Source organism: Lithobates pipiens, unplaced genomic scaffold, assembly GCF_037356315.1.
Source record: "Lithobates pipiens isolate NorthernLeopardFrog02 unplaced genomic scaffold, aLitPip1_a1.2 Scaffold_8, whole genome shotgun sequence".
Taxonomy (NCBI): domain Eukaryota; kingdom Metazoa; phylum Chordata; class Amphibia; order Anura; family Ranidae; genus Lithobates; species Lithobates pipiens.
The window spans coordinates 515,726,217-515,743,205 of record NW_027507903.1 but is presented as its reverse complement, the minus strand read 5'-3'; the positions used below and the strand labels follow the sequence as shown (position 1 = coordinate 515,743,205).

Below are 16,989 nucleotides of genomic sequence, written 5' to 3'. Positions count from 1 at the left end.
TAGCCTAACGGCAAATAAGGCTAGTGCCTAATAAAGCGGGCTCTTAGGCCTTATTTACACTTGAAGTTGGAGAGGCAGTAAAAACGCATTGTTGAGCTGCATTTTATACTGTCCCTCAACTGCTCCTGCTTAAGCTGTAAAAGCAGCAGATGGGGGTGTACACATGCTTTGCAACACAGCGTGGCAAAAAGTATCCCCAAAGTATTTGGCGGTCAGTAAAGCCTGCTGAATGTGACCTGAAGGGGGTCACACAAGATGTGGCTTTTTATGGTTTAAAACAGGCAAACGCTCTCTGAAAAGCACATTACCGTGGATTACTCTTCAGAGAGCACCACTAAAACAGGCTCTTAATAAATTTATTCTGTTTTTCAGAGCTTTAATTAGGAGGCATGGTACTTCATTTAGGTTCATATAGTTTAGCTATTCATTCCCAAATACAAAATTATCCTGGACGTTAAGAGAAGCAGTTTATATTCAGCGATTAGCAGAGAAAGGGCAGGCTCCAGCTGGACAATTGAGAATATGTATTTTAATGAGAGAGCTAAAAGATCTTACAAGAGATTTATCTGTGGCTCCAATTATTTCCCTGTAATTGCACCATGACATTTCTTAATGTTCAAAATATAAATCAAGATAAGAGCACTTTTGCCTGGAGGGAGTGCTGCTTACAGACGGCTGAAAATGAACAAAACATTAGTAAATGGTTGAAGAGTCCTAATGATTTAATAACTGATATCTATAGTTCTTGATGGCAACTTCTCACCTGCCTTGACAGGTAAGTAATAGAATGACTCATAAGGGTTGATTTACTAAAGGCAAATAGGCTGTTCTTTTGCAAGGGAATTTTCCCTTAGGTTAGTTAATGTGGTAAAAACTTTACAAAGAGTACCCAATCACATGCAATGAGAAAAAAAAACGGTATATTTATTTGTACATGATTGGATGATTATAGTCAGCAGAGCTTCACCTTATTCATTTAGCTGAGGGAATATTCCCTTGCGAAATGAAAAGCCTTTTTACCTCTAGTAAATCAATCCCATAATGTCAGATAGATTACTGAGCATAATGCAGGATACTATTCTATAAAATTAACCATTAAACTGTAATGATGGAGCACTCTGGCTTCTAGGAGTTCTTGTCCTCTGTTATTCATGTTCACCTGCGGCTGATGTGTCCAATTCATTTAGTTAAAATGAAATGTAAATGTATTGTGGATTCTCTTAGGGTGAATGATAATGATGAGTGATGAATTGCTGCATTGCTGATTCTTAAAGCGGTAGTAAATCATGGCATTTTACCCACTTGCCATCCGGGCAAATTCTGACATTTCTCGCATATATGTAAAAATCTGTGTTCTTTTGCTAGAAAGTTACTTAGAACATTATATATATATATATATATATATATATATATATATATATATATATATATATATATATATATATATATATATATATATATATATATATATATATATATATATTGTTCTAAGTAACTTTCTAGCAAAAGAACACAGATTTTTACATATATGTGAGAAACGTACAGTACAGTTGTATGCAAAAGTTTAGGAACCCCTGACAATTTCCATGATTGTCATTCATAAATATTTGGGTGTTTGGATCGATCAAATAACTGAAGGACACAGTATATTTCGGTAGTGAAATTAGGTTTATTGGAGTAACAGAAAATGTGCAATATACATCAAAACTAAATTAGACAGGTGCATATATTTGGGCACCCTTGTCATTTTGTTGATTTGAATACCTGTAACTGCTTAGCACTGATTAATTGGAACACACAATTGGTTTGGTGAGCTCATTAAGCCTTGAATAAGGTGCTGTGGACTGATGAAGCAAAGATTGAGTTATTTGGTCATAACAAGGGGCGCGATGCATGGCGGAAAAAGAACACAGCATTCCAAGAAAAACATGCTACCCACAGTAACATTTTGTGGCAGTTCCATCATGCTGCGGGGCTGTGTGGCCAGTGCCAGTACTGGGAATCTGGTTAAAGTTGAGGGTCTCATGAATTCCACTAAATATCAGCAGATTCTTGAGAATAATATTAAGGAATCAGTCACAAAGTTGAAGTTAAGCCGGGGCTGGATATTTCAACAAGACGACCCAAAACACTGCTCAAAATCTACTCAGGCATTTATGCAGAGGGGCAAGTACAATGTTCTGGAATGGCCATCCCAGTCCCTAGACCTGAATATCATTGAACATCTGTGGGGTGATTTGGAGATGTTTTATAAGGAGGAATGGTCCAAAATACATTCATCCAGAATCCAGACACTCATTACAGGCTATAGGAAGCACCTACTATAGGAAGCACCTAGAGGCTGTTATTTCTGCTAAAGGAGGCTCTATTAAACATTGATTTGATTTTTCTGTTGGGGGGCCCAAATTTATCCACCTGTCTAATTTAGTTTTGATGCATATTGCGCATTTTCTGTTAATCCAATAAACCTCATTTCACTACTGAAATATTACTGTGTCCTTCAGTTATTTGATAGATCAACATGAAATTGCTGATCCAAACACCCAAATATTTATATAAATGACAATTCTTTACTGTGAGATCTGGAGTCTATAATTCCCCACATCTCTGCTGGAAAGCCTGAGATAAAAAAAACAAAAAACGATTTCCGGCTTCCCAGCGAATGAAACAGCGGTGTTTGCATCTTCCAGCACCTGAAGTGACGTCATAACCTTTCTTCTGGCCTCTGAGGGTCATACAGCTCTATAGTAAACCAGTGGCGGCAGTTTTATTCTCCGGCTCGCTGATAACAAGCCAGCACCGGAGGGCAGCAGGAGGGGGGGGGGCCTGTAAACAGCCGTTATGATGGCTTTTACATTGCAGGGAATCGCCAGCTGAAAAAAAAAGATATCTTAATGATGCCTGTAGCTGCAAGCAGCATTCAGATGTCTCCACTTAAAGTCCAGGACGTCATATAATGCCCCCCTGCTGGTAAGTGGTTAAAAAAATAAAAAACACCTGTAAGGCAATTGCATAATGTGCTAGTATGCATCGTGCTGTCACCGCTGAGAGGGCTTCTATCGCCCCCTGGTCTTTCATCTAGATTCGCAGGCTCTGGCTGTATGTGTGGCTGGAGCCACAATGACGTCACTCCCATGCATGTGCATGGAAGCCCTCGGTTCCGGCACCAAGCTCTGAAGGTCCCACATGGTATTCTGGGCCTTCAGAGCTCATGTGTCAGGGTGAATATCTCCTAAACGATGCACGTTTAAGAGATATTCATTTTACCTACAGATAACCCTTATTAAAGGCTTACCTGTAGGTAAAAATCGCAAAGCGGACTCTACTACCGCTTTAACACCTCATGCACACAGGGCAGTTGATTTACTCTTCTGAATGCCTTTTACTCCTGGCAGGAAAAAGCTGTCTAAAGCACCTAAAGCTGAGGCATCAAGCGTTTGAGCATTAATGAATTTCTTTGGCCAACGAATGAATGCTCAAGCTCTAAACATGTCTAGTGGTCTTCACGCATGTTTAAACACGTTTGCACATGTTCAGCATTCTTTCTGTTCAAAAGCTCCTCTCCTGAACAAGCCGACAATGGGGTTTTTTTCAGCCTGTAAACACTCCTCTTCTAATATGCCTGTGTCTGTGTGCTTGGACACATAGGCTTCTTTTTTTCTTTATTTGTTTTGTTTTGTTTTTGTTTGTTTTTTAGCGCACTGTACATGGGCTCTAAAGGAACTGTCACTTTGCCCATTCTATCCGTAATACCCTGTAAGGGCTGGATATTTGCAGAAGGCTCTGATAGAGCAATAGAGTAGGAAGGAACAAGGAACAAGGAAGAAAGAAAATTATTTTAAGATTGCAGATTTGCATGTTAGAACTTGTGATTGCTCCTTGTTGCTCATGAGTTCACTCATACAATGACTACACTTGCAAATAGAAATGGGAAAATTTAACGTTAAAAATGTGGCTGGAGAGGGGGCCCAAAAGAATGTGGCTCCATTAAAAGCTGTTGTATACCGCTGGAAAATGTTTTCTTTTTTTTTTCTTTCTGTAAGTCAATGGCATAATGTGCTAGTATGCATCGCATTCGCGTCGCATACAGCATCGCATTGCATCCAGCACCGCAATGTCAGAGCTGCATCCATTTGGACCCTTCTTGCTTTCGGGGTTTAATGTAAATGCAGTGGGGCAAAAACGTATTTAGTCAGCCACCAATTGTACATGTTCTCCCACTTAAAAAGACGAGAGAGGTCTGTAAAATTTTCATAATAGGTATACCTCAACTATGAGAGACAAAATGTGGAAACAAATACAGACAATCACATTTCTCTGATTTTTGAAAGAATTTAATTGCAAATTATGGTGGAAAATAAGTAACAAGCAAGATTTCTGGCTCTCACAGACCTGTATCTTCTTTAAGAGTCTCCTCTGTCCTCCACTCATTAACTGTATTAATGGCACCTGTTTGAACTTATCAGTATAAAAGACACCTGTCCACAACCTCAAACAGTCACACTCCAAACTCCACTATGGTGAAGACCAAAGAGCTGTCAAAAGACACCAGAAACAAAATTGTAGACCTGCACCAGGCTGGGAAGACTGAATCTGCAATAGGCAAGCAGCTTGGTGTGAAGAAATCAACCGTGGGAACAATAATTAGAAAATGGAAGACATACAAGACCACTGATAATCTCCCTCGATCTGGGGTGAGCAAAAATCCCAGAACCACACGGGGGGGACCTAGTGAATGACCCGCAGGAAGCTGGGACCAACGTAACAAAGGCTACCATCAGTAGCACACTACGCCGCCAGGGACTCTCCTGCAGTGCCAAACGTGTCCCCCTGCTTAAGCCAATACATGTCTGGGCCCGTCTGAGGTTTGCTAGAGAGCATTTGGATGATCCAGAAGAGGATTAGGAGAATGTCATATGGTCAGATAAAACCAAAGTAGAACTGTTTGGTAGAAACACAACTTGTAGTGTTTTGAGGAGAGAGAATGCCATACCTACTGTGAAGCATGGGGGTGGCAACATCATGCTTTGGGGATGTTTCTCTGCAAAGGGAACAGGACTACTGATCCGTGTACATGAAAGAATGAATGGGGCCATGTATCATCAGATTTTGAGTGAAAACCTCCTCCCATCAGCAAGGGCATTGAAGATGAAACGTGGCTGGGTCTTTCAGCATGATAATGATCCCAAACACACCACCCGGGCAATGAAGGAGTGGCTTCGTAAGAAGCATGTCAAGGTCCTGGAGTGGCCTAGCCAGTCTCCCGATCTCAACCCCATAGAAAACCTTTGGAGGGAGTTGAAAGTCTGTGTTGCCCAGCGACAGCCCCAAAACATCACTGCTCTAGAGGAGATCTGCATGGAGGAATGGGCCAACATACCAGCAACAGTGTGTGACAACCTTGTGAAGACTTTCAGAAAACATTTGATCTCTGTCATTGCCAACAAAGGATATATAACAAAGTATTGAGATGAACTTTTGATATTGACAAAATACTTATTTTCCACCATAATTTGCAAATAAATTTGCATGTGATTGTCTGGATTTGTTTCCACATTTTGTCTCTCATAGTTGAGGTATACCTATTAAGACAATTACAGGCCTCGCTCATCTTTTTAAGTGGGAAAACTTGCACAATTGGTGGCTGACTTAATACTTTTTTGCCCCACTGTATCTCCTAAACAGTGCATATTTGGGAGATATTTACACTACCTATAGGTAAGCCTTAATATAAGCTTACCTATACAGTGAGGGAAAAAGTATTTGATCCCCTGCTGATTTTGTACGTTTGCCCACTGACAAAGAAATGATCTATAACTTTAATGGTAGGTTTATTATAACAGAGAGACAGAATAACAAAAAAATCCTGAAAAATGCATTTAAAAAAAAAGTTATACATTTATTTGCATTTTAATGAGTGAAATAAGTATTTGACCCCTTCGCAAAACATGACTTAGTACTTGGTGGCAAAACCCTTGTTGGCAATCACAAAGGTCAGACGTTTCTTGTAGTTGGTCACCAGGTTTGTACACATCTCAGGAGGCATTTTGTCCCACTCCTCTTTGCAGATCCTCTCCAAGTCATTAAGGTTTTGAGGCTGACGTTTTAATCGAATCTTCCGCTCCTGCCACATGCTTTTTATGAGATTAAGGTCTGGAGACTGGCTAGGTCACTCCAGAGCCTTAAAGGAGTTGTAAAGGCAGGCGTTTTTTTTATCTTAATCCATTCTATTCATTAAGATAAAAAACTTTCTGTGTGTAGCATCCTCCCCAGCACCCCCTAATACTTACCTGAGCCCCTTCTCTCTCCAGCGATGTCCTCAGCCATCTGGGACACTCCTCCTGATTGGCTGAGACACAGCAGCGGTGTTGGCTCCTGTGGCTGTCAGTCAAAGTCAGTTAGCCAATTAGGGGAGAAAGGGGTCGGGGCTCCGTGTCTGAATGGATACATGGAGCTCTGACTCGACTCGGGTGCCCCCATAGAAGTTGCTGGCTGAGGGGATATTTGATAGGAGTTAGGGGCCTTGAGCAGCGTAGAGGGACCCAAGGAGAGGAGGATCCAGGCTCTGTGCAAAACCAACTGCATAGAGGAGGTAAGTATATGTTATTTTATTTTTTATTTTTTTTAACCACTTGACCGCTGGGCACTTAAACACCCTTAATAACCAGACCAATTTCCAGCTTTCGTGCTCACATTTTGAATGACAATTACTCAGTCATGCAACACTGTACCCATATGAAATTTTTGTCCTTTTTTTTCACACAAATAGAGCTTTCTTTTGGTGGTATTTAATCACCGCTGGGTTTTTTATTTTTTGTGCTATAAAAGAAAAAATACCGAAAAATTCTGTAAAAAAAAAAAGAAATTTTTCTTCATAAATTTTGGGCAAAATTTATACTACTACATATCTTTGGTAAAAAATAAGTACAAATTGGTGGATATTATTTGGTCTTTGTGAAAGTTATAGAGTCCACAAGCTATGGTGCCAATATCTGAAAATTGATCACACCTGAAGGACTGACTGCCTATCTCATTTCTTGAGCCCCTAACATGCCATAAAAGTACACATACCCCCCCAAATGACCCCTTTTTGGAAAGAAGACATTGCAAGGTATTCAGTAAGAGGCATGATGAGTTTTTTGACGTTGTCATTTTTTCCCACAATTCTTTGCAAAATCAAGATTTTTTTTTTACTTTTTTTTTTTTCACAAAATTGTCATATTATCAGCTTATTTCTCACACACAGCATATGCATACTACAAATTACACCCCCAAAACACATTCTGCTAATACTCCCGAGTACGGCGATACCACATGTGTGAGACTTTTACACAGCCTGGCCACATACAGAGGCCCAACATGCAGGGAGCGCCATCAGGCGTTCTGGAGCACGCAGGCCAATTCTGACATTTCTCTCCTACACGTAAAAATCATCATTTATTTGCTAGAAAGTTAGATAGAACCCCAAAACATTATATATATATATATTTTTTTTTTTAGCAAAGACCCTAGAGAATACAATGGTGGTCGTTGCAACTTTTTATCTCGCACGGTATTTGCGCAGCAATTTTTTTCGAACGCTTTTTTTTGGAAAAAAGTTTTGTGCTTAAAAAAAAAAAAAGAAAACAGTAAAGTTAGCCCAATTTTTGCATAATATTAAAGATGAAGTTATGCTGAGTAAATAGATACCTAACATGTCACTCTTCAAAATTGCACATGCTCGTGGAATGGCGCCCAACGTCGCTACTTAAAAATCCCCATAGGCGACACTTTAAATTTTTTTACTGGTTACATGTTTTAAGTTACAGAGGAGGTCTAGGGCTAGAATTATTGCTCTCGCTCTAACGTTCGCAACGATACCTCACATGTGTGGTTTGAACACAGTTTTCATATGTGGGCGGGACTTGCGTAGGCGTTCGCTTCTGCGTGCAAACACATGGGGACAGGGGCGCTTTAAATTTTTTATTTTTTTTTATTGTTCATTTTACTTTATTTTAGTTTGACATTTTTTTTCCCCCAAAAATATTTTTTTTGATCACTTTTATTCCTATTACAAGGAATGTAAACATCCCTTGTAATAGGAATATTGCATGACAGGTCCTCTTTACAGTGAGATATGGGGTCAATAAGACCCCCGCATCTCACCTCTAGGCTGGGAAGCCTGAAATAAAAAAATAAAAAAAGATTCTGGCTTTGATCGTATTGGCGAGTCGGTAGAAGCACCGGAGGGCGGCGGGAGGGGGGGGGCATCTATGGCTGGGTATGGCAATTTATGGCAGAGTATTGGCGGGGTATTGCAGAGTATTGGCGGGGTATTGCAGAGTATTGGCGGGGTATTGCAGAGTATTGGCGGGGTATTGCAGAGTATTGGCGGGGTATTGCAGAGTATTGGCGGGGTATTGCAGAGTATTGGCAGGGAATTGAGGGGTTAAATTCGGTGAGCAGCGATGTGGGCACTGCAGATGCAGCCCACAGCACTGCTGACACCGATCTCTTCCCTCTCCGCTGTACCGATCGGGGAGAGGGAGGAACCGGCATCATAACATGACGCCGGTTTGTTTACAAGTGATCACTCCGTCATTTGACGGAACGCTTACGTGGTAAACGGCCGTGATCCATGATGAGTCACGGACGCTCTCGAGTGCGTGCCCCAGGGGGCGCGCGAGAGTGGAATTCTGGGAGGACGTCATATGACGGCCTCTCAGAGTTAAGAAACCGCCCTGTAGCTATCATTCGGCTATGGGGCGGTTGTTAAGTGGTTAAACAAGACTTTACACTCACTTTAATGTGCTTCTTCTTGGTTCACTCCTTTGTTGCCTTGGCTGTGTGTTTTGGGTCATTGTCGTGCTGGAATAACCATCCACAACCACAGTCCTGTCTATCGTCCTTTTGGTGCAGTGAAGTTGTCCAGTACCCTTAGCAGAAAAACGCCCCCAAAGTATAATGTTTCCACCTCCATGTTTGACGATGGGGATGGTGTTCTTGGGATCATAGGCAGCATTTCTCCTCCTCCTCCTCCAAACACGGCGAGTTGAGTTGATGCCAAAGAGCTTGATTTTGGGCTCATCTGACCACAACACTTTCACCCAGTTCGCCTCTGAATCATTCAGATATTCATTAGCAAACTTCAGATGGGCCTGTATGTGCGCTTTCTTGAGCAGGGGGACCTTGCGAACGCTGCAGGATTTCATGGAGTCCCAGATTGACAGTTATTTTGTTTCTTACATTTGCAAATAATTGTACCAATTGTCACCCTCTCACCAAGTTGCTTGGCAATGATCTTGTAGCACATTCCAGCCTTGTGTAGGTCTACAATCTTGTCCCTGACATCCTTGGACAGCTCTTTGGTCTTGGCGCCATGGTGGAGAGATTGGCATCTGATTGATAGCTTCTGTGGACTGGAGTCCTTTATACAGGTAACAAGCTGAGATTAGGAGCACTCCCTTTTAAAAGAGTGCTCCTAATCTTAGCTCATTACCTGTATATAAGACACCTGGGAGCCAGATTGATAGGGGATCAAATACTTATTTAACTCATTAAAATGCAAATCAATCTATAGCTTTTTTTGAAATGTGTTTTTTCTGGATATTTTTGTTATTCTGTCTCTCACTGTTAAAAGAAACTTACCATTAAAATTATAGACTGGTCATTTCTTTGTCAGTGGACAAACATACAAAATCAGCAGGGGATCAAATACTTTTTTCCTCTCATTGTAGGTAAATGTCAGCAGAGGAGGTTTACTTCCTTTTTGAGGCTGGGTTCACACTAGTGCAAATTGGGTGTGGATTTCTCCGCATCCAGTTAGCAGGAGATTGTGACCAGCTCTCTATGGAGCCAGTTCACATTTCTCCGCAACGACTCTGATGCAATTTGCACAGGAACACTGTACGCATTTTGGTATGTTTTTGGTCCGAAGTCAGACAAAAATTTAGGCTGAAATTGGACCTGAAATGTTGAACGAGGATGCATCAGACTCCTGCTGTGACCCGTTGCATGTTCATATGTGAACCCAGCCTAAAGCCATCAACTTGGCGGTCAGGGCCACCACCAGTCCTCTAAATGATGCAAGAATGTAACAGAGAATGTGAATAAATAAAGAACACACGGTTTAGATTCTTGGTCCTTTTGCCGGGTTTTTGATGTCAGCAGTAAATATTTATTTAGATATTAAATACAACTTGCCTTTGACAGTTCTGCAGATAATAATTACTGGCTGTAAATCAGTCTGATCAAACGCAGATTTTTAGCCAGTTCTATTTTATCCTTTGCATGGCTTGCTTGATTCACATAACCAGCTGTTCATTGCTGCTTGGCATTCACATTTTTCTATCTTTGACTGCAAGAAATTTGAGAAGCAAATTGGTCCCTGTGAAATGAATGGAAGATGCCAGCACAGTGCAGATGTGAGTCTGTGAAAAAAAACTAGCTTAAAGAGAAGCCAGAAATGTAGAGTCTGAATTTCTTTCTTCCACCAACATTTTAAAACAGAACTCTGGCAATATATTTGACTGATGAGGTCATCCTTCTGTTCACTCTGATCTCTGCTTCTGTCAGTAAGTTTCTTGTAAATGCATTTGAATGCAGCACCCTCTATCCATCTAGTTGTGAGATTTGCACAGCCACTGAGCATAGCCAGTTGGATGACACCTCTTCACAGCAGTGATTTAGGCCTGTTTGAATTGCAGTGATGGGAATATTGTGATTTCAGCTGCTGCTGTGAGTGGCTATGTGCAGCTGCTGGCCCTGTACACAATGACAGGTCGCTGGTGGCTGCAGCTATTCGCAGCTGCCCACACAGTGATCAGCGCAGGTAATTGCTGGCTGTGCAGACAGCTGGGAAGAACTATGGCCACCAGTGACCTGTCATTATAGTGAACAGAGCCAGCGATGGAACACATAGCCATTAGGAGCAGCAGCTCTAAATCATGTGAATGCAGCCTTGCAGCCACAGAAAACTCTGGCTGCACAGTGAAGCCGGGTTCTCATAGGCCCCTTTCACACTGGTGCCGGAGCGGCATCGGCGGTAAAGCAGCGCTATTTTAAGAGCTCCTTTACCGTAATTTTAGCGGTGGTATTCGGCCGCTAATGGGACGGTTTTACCCCCCCCACCTGCTAGCGGCCAAGAAAGGGTTAAAATCACTGCAAAGCACTGCTGCAGAAGTGCTTGCCAGTGGTATAGCCACACTGCCCCACTGATTTCTATGGGCAGGAGCGGTATACACACCGCTCCTTCGCCTCTCAAAAGATGCTGCTTGAAGGACTTTTTTACCGTCCTGCCAGCGCACCGCTCCAGTGTGAGAGCCCTCAGAGCTTTCACACTGGAGACACAGCAGATGCTCTTTCAGGGTGCTTTGCAGGAGCTATTTTTAGCGCTGTAGCGCCTTCAAAGCACCCCAGTGTGAAAGGGGTCTTATGCTGCAGCTGCGGTTCGCCGCATGGGGCCCAGGGTGTCCCTGTTCACCGATTCAGGTGCGAATTGGGTCTGAATATTTGCCTGAATTTGCATCTGAATTGGGACCATTGATAGCTGGTCACACTTTCCTATTATGGGAATTGGCTGCGGGCAAACATGCATCTACGCTGCATATGTGTGAACCCGGCCTGAAAGTGCAACAGTAGACTGATGAGATCCAACCATCTGCTCCGCTCTGGTATCCATTTCTATCACATGTAACATGAAACATGATTATGTACCTTACTGAGCATATTTAGTATATTCCCATCGCACCCCATACCGAAATTGACCCGATGGTCGGCAGGGTACTGTAATGCCGGTCGGAAGAGGCTGATACTGATTCAAATTCAGGCACTTAAACTAGTTGCTAGAAAAAAAATGCATGTTAAGAGTTGTAGTATGGTGTGTCAGGAGCCATTTACAGATTACTGCTTTGTATACTCTAATGTTTTCAGGGTGTATCTACCCTGAATACACGTGAATATAACTCTGATTGCCAGTCCTTAGATGTGGTGGTTACATTATTATTTTTTGTGTTTTTTCTTTATTTTGATCCTGCCAGTAGCAGTGAGGGGTTGATTTACTAAAGGCAAATAGACTGTGCACTTTGAATAGTGCAGTTGCTTCAGAGCTTAGTAAATGAGGTAAAGCTTCACTTTACAAAAAGTACCCAATCATGTGCAAGGAAAATGTAAAAAATGCATTTTTTGCTTGCACATGATTGGATGATGAAAGTCTGCGGAGCTTCTGCTCATTTACTAAGCTCTGGAGCAACTGCTCTTGCGGAGTGCAACAGCACTTTGCAAAGTGCACAGTGTATTTGCCTAAAATAAAATAAGAAAATCAACCAATAACTATCTTAGGGTGACAATGCACGCCTACTGTACTGTACCATAGTGAAGCAGTGTTGCCACCATGCTCTCCTTATTTGGACGACAGAATATCTTCCCCTTTCCTCATCCCAACAGTGGTTTAGAAAAGTATGGGGAAATGTGTATCTTTCGGAAAATGCACTTTTTTTTTATTTTTATTTTTATAATTTTGGCCAGACATGCAGAATAAATTATATAAAAAGATATAAGAGCGCAACCATCTTATCATACATGAGTGTAAAAATTAAAAGAATTCCAAAAATTTATATGCGTGTTTAAATTCAATCAAGATCTTTAGACTGGCATTCAGGCTTATATAAGCAACAGCACCTAAAAACATAATTTTGCACATTATCACTTTTTGGTGTTTATTTGTGTTTTTTACCTAAGAATTAATTTTCTTGTTTTGTTTGCACCATCGGGGTAAGCTCAGAATATTTTGTATTTTTTATGCAGAATAAATTATATAAGACCCAAATTAGTGTGCCATGACTATTGTTTTTAAATTATATTATTTGCAAGAAGAATGGGCATTTTTGTAGACTAAATGAACATAAAGTAGTCAAGCCACATTGCAAAGATTTGCGAGAAGAAACAGTGAAGGTCAAGTTAGAAACAAAATTACCATTGCACGGAACGGAAGAAAAGAATGAGCCATAACAAAACAAGATTCAGAAACTGAATTAATGTCTTGCTCTTCTAGTACTTCCTGGAAAAGCAGTGATTATGTTCAGCATCTTATAATTAGTTTTGATTGTGAATGCAAAATACATAGATCACATCCCAGTACTTTTTAATTCTACATTCTTTCTAGAACAAACTACTATTTCTCCAAGGCCAAAAAGTGAAAGCTGATTTCCAGGTATGGTATTTTTTTTTTTTACATAATTACATTGGACCAAAGTAACTATGCATATATACCATACCTCTGGCATCCCTCTAGAAGCTGGGCAGCTGCTCGGCACAGAACCTGGAAGCTAGTGGGGGATTACTGTACTAGTGGTGTCTATTAGTATGAATTCCAGCTTCTAGAGCGATGCAACATGTACGTTAGATGCATAGAGCATACAAGCTAGACCAATGTAACTGTAAAAAAAAAAAAAAAGGCATACCTGGGATTCTTCTTTAACCACTTGCCGACCGCCGCATATACATTTACGTCGGCAGAATGGCACAGCTGGGCAAATGGGTGTACAGGTACGTCCCTTTGAATTTGCCGCCTTGTGGTCACGTGCGTGCTGCCGGCGGCGCGCATGCGACCCTGCCGGGAGCTCTGTGAGTAGAATCGCGGGTCCTATGTACTCGTTGTCCGCGGAGATACCTGTGATCGCCTCACGGAGCTGAAGAACGGGTACCATGGAGGTTTAGGAGAGATTTCTTAATATAGACTTACCTGTAGGTAAAAGTGGTTGTACAGAGTGTACAACCACTTTAATGAAAGGAATGCATTAAGGTAAAAAATGTTTAGGCTTTAGAACCACTGTAATCACCACGGCAGGGAAACAGACAGCAATTAGAGGGGTTCTAAGCCTTCCAAACTCCATTCAAAACTCAAAAAGATCAAACAAAATTTGGCTTTATATATACTTTAAATACACTTGCAACACATCTTAGCTACTGTAATATGGTAATGACAGCAAACATTTTGTATACATAAGCCTCAACCATTTTCTTTGCCTTCCCTGGTTCCTGAACCATCCATGGTTCTGTTCAGGTTTTCCGGTACTCTGTGTCTGTTGAAACATAATGGTAGATTTACTAAATAGACTGCAGTTGTTCCAGAACTTAGTAAATGTGGAAAATGCGTTTGTGTGCAGGCAAGCATGCTGTTTTTTTTGTTTGTTTTGTTTTTTGCATGGAATTGGATATTCTTTGTAGAGTGAAGCTTTACCTCATTTACTAAGCTCTGGGGCGACTGCACTTGCAAAGTGCACATTCTTTTTTCCTTTAGTAAAACCATCACAGCATTTTTTACACAGTTACATCGGTAAAATTATTCCTGGCCTCCATCCACATGAGAAACCTACAAATTATCAATAAATGCTAAGAATTTAATATAAAATCATTAGATTGTATTATAATGCTTACTAGTGTAGAAAATCGGGAATGTTTCAGGCACAAAACCTCAGGATCCTCCTTGGCACTTAACCACTTCAGATCCGCGCTATTGCCAAATGACGGCATTAGCGCGGACCTACATTTCCAGGACTACGTCTATTGACGTCGTCCTGGTTACGAGCGGCCTGCGCGCCCCCTGAGGGGCGCGCGCGGCGCACTCTGTGATCGGCGAGTCCGTGAGACTCGCCTGATCACCGATCCGTGTAAGGGGTCGATCCCGACCCCTTATCACGTGATCAGCTGTCAGCCAATGACAGCTGATCATGTGATAGAACGGAGCCGGTAATCGGCTATTATTCCTCCTCGCGCTGACAGCGCGAGGAGAGAAAAAAAAAGCCGATCACCGGCGGCCGTGATCGGGACATCAGTCCCGATCACGGCCAGCAATACAAGGGACCACCTGCCACCTGCCTGTGCCCACCTGCCTCCCGCAGTGCCATCCTGAAGTAAAATAAAAGAAAAAGTGCCCCCCGTCAGTGCCCCCTGTCAGTGCCCATAGTGCCCACAGTGCCACCCACAGTGCCACCCACAGTGCCACCCAATCTGCCTCAAAGGTGCTGCACCCCAGTGCCGCCCATCAGTGCCCAGCAGTGCCGCCAATCAGTGCCCAGCAGTGCCGCCCATCAGTGCCCAGCAGAGCCACCTATCAGAGCCACCTATCAGTGCCACCTATCAGTGCCCATCAGTCCCATCTATCTGTGGTACCTATCAGTGCCCATCCGTGCCACCCATCCGTGCCACTTATCCGTGCCACCCATCCGTGCCATCTTATCTGTGCCCATCTTTGCCCATCAGTGCCGCCTTATCTGTGCCCATCGGTGCCGCCTTATCTGTGCCTATTAGTGCCGCCTTAACTATGCCTATCAGTGCCCACCAGTGCAGCCCATCAGTGCCCACCAGTGCAGCCCATCAGTGCCCACCAATGCAGCCCATCAGTGCCCACCAATGCAGCCTATCAGTGCCGCCTAATCAGCGCACTTCAATGAAGGAGAAAAATGACCCGTTTGCAAAATTTTATAACAAACTATTAAAACATGATTTTTTTTTTTTTGCATCTTTTTTTGTTTGTTTAGCAAAAAATAAAACTCCGAGCTGTAACTAAATACCACCAAAAGAAAGCTCTATTTGTGGGAAAAAAATGATAAAAATTTCATTTGGGTACAGTGTTGTATGCCCGCGCAATTGTCACTCAAAGTGCATCAGCGCTGAAAGCTGAAAATTGGTCTGGGACTGAGGGGGGTTTAAGTGCCCAGTAAGCAAGTGGTTAAAGTGGATGTAAACCCTCACATATACCCAGTGAAGTGAACAGCCACAGATCATGAATAGGGATGAAACAAATCTCCCTACATAAGTTTTAAATGTATATCTGCTGTCTTTCCCTTTCTATATTCTTTAGCATTTTTAGAAGTAGGAGTGGATTATTGGTATACAGCCAAGACAGCTGATTGGAGGAAAGGCACACACCCCCTCTCCTCATAGGCAAAGACTTGCAGAGCTCTGCTCTGAATCCAGCAGCACTGTGCTGATCTATTTATAGCAACCTCCCATGACACAAATTTCAGGCTGCTTTTATCTCCTGTGTCGGAGAACTTGTCAGAAGTTATCATGCTGATAACAGAGCTACGGAGCAGGAGAAACACAGGGGACTCAGTGCTTTGGAGAGAGAGAACAAAACACTGCAGATATATGTGCCCAGCTCAGATGAATCGGGTTTATGTCCACTTTAACCTCTTAAAGACCGTCCACTACACATATACTGTGGCAAGGCGGCTCCCTTGGGCAAAACAATGTACCTGTATGTCATTTCATGCAATAGATACTGTGGGGCGCGCACCACGACTTGATGTCCGCCGGTCAACCGCAATCGCTCCACGCAGAGGCAGAACAGGGATCTGCCTATGTAAATGAGGCAGATCCCCGTTCTGACAGGAGACAACACTGAGATCTGCTCTTTCTAGTGATCAGGAACACTCTGTTGTCCCAGTGAGCCATCCCCCCTACAGTTAGACACCCAGGGAACACAGTTAACCCCTTTATCGCCCCTAGTGTTAACCCCTTCCCTGTCAGTGTAATTTATACATTGATCCATGCATTTTTTTTTAGCACTGATCACTGTAATAATGTCACTGGTCCTCAAAAAGTGTCACTTGGAGTCAGATTTGTCCATCACAATGTCGAAGTCCTGCTAAAAATCACAGATTGCCGCCATTACCAGTAAAAACAACAAAAAATAAATAAAGGTCCACAAATCCATCCCCTATTTTGTAGACGCTATACCTTTTGCACAAACCAATCAATACACGCTTATTCCTTTTTACCAAAAATATGTAGAAGAATACATATTGGCCTAAACGGACGAATAAATTAGTTTTCTCACATATATTTTTTTTTTATCGCACAAAGTAAAAAATATTAAATTGCCAGTCTTTTTTTGTTGATGGCACAAAAATAAAAAACGCAGAGGTGATCAAATACCATCAAAAGAAAGCTTTGTTTGTGGGAAAAAAGGACATCCATTTTGTTTGAGTTCAACATCGCACAACT

General features: G+C 42.1%; 1 protein-coding gene across 1 annotated transcript in view; it reads left to right on the top strand.

Annotated features, from left to right (window-relative positions):
* Nucleotides 1-16,989, top strand: part of LOC143960638 (tetraspanin-15-like) — a 243,344-nt gene that overhangs the window by 49,843 nt on the left and 176,512 nt on the right. The gene's annotated exons all lie outside the window — the stretch shown is intronic.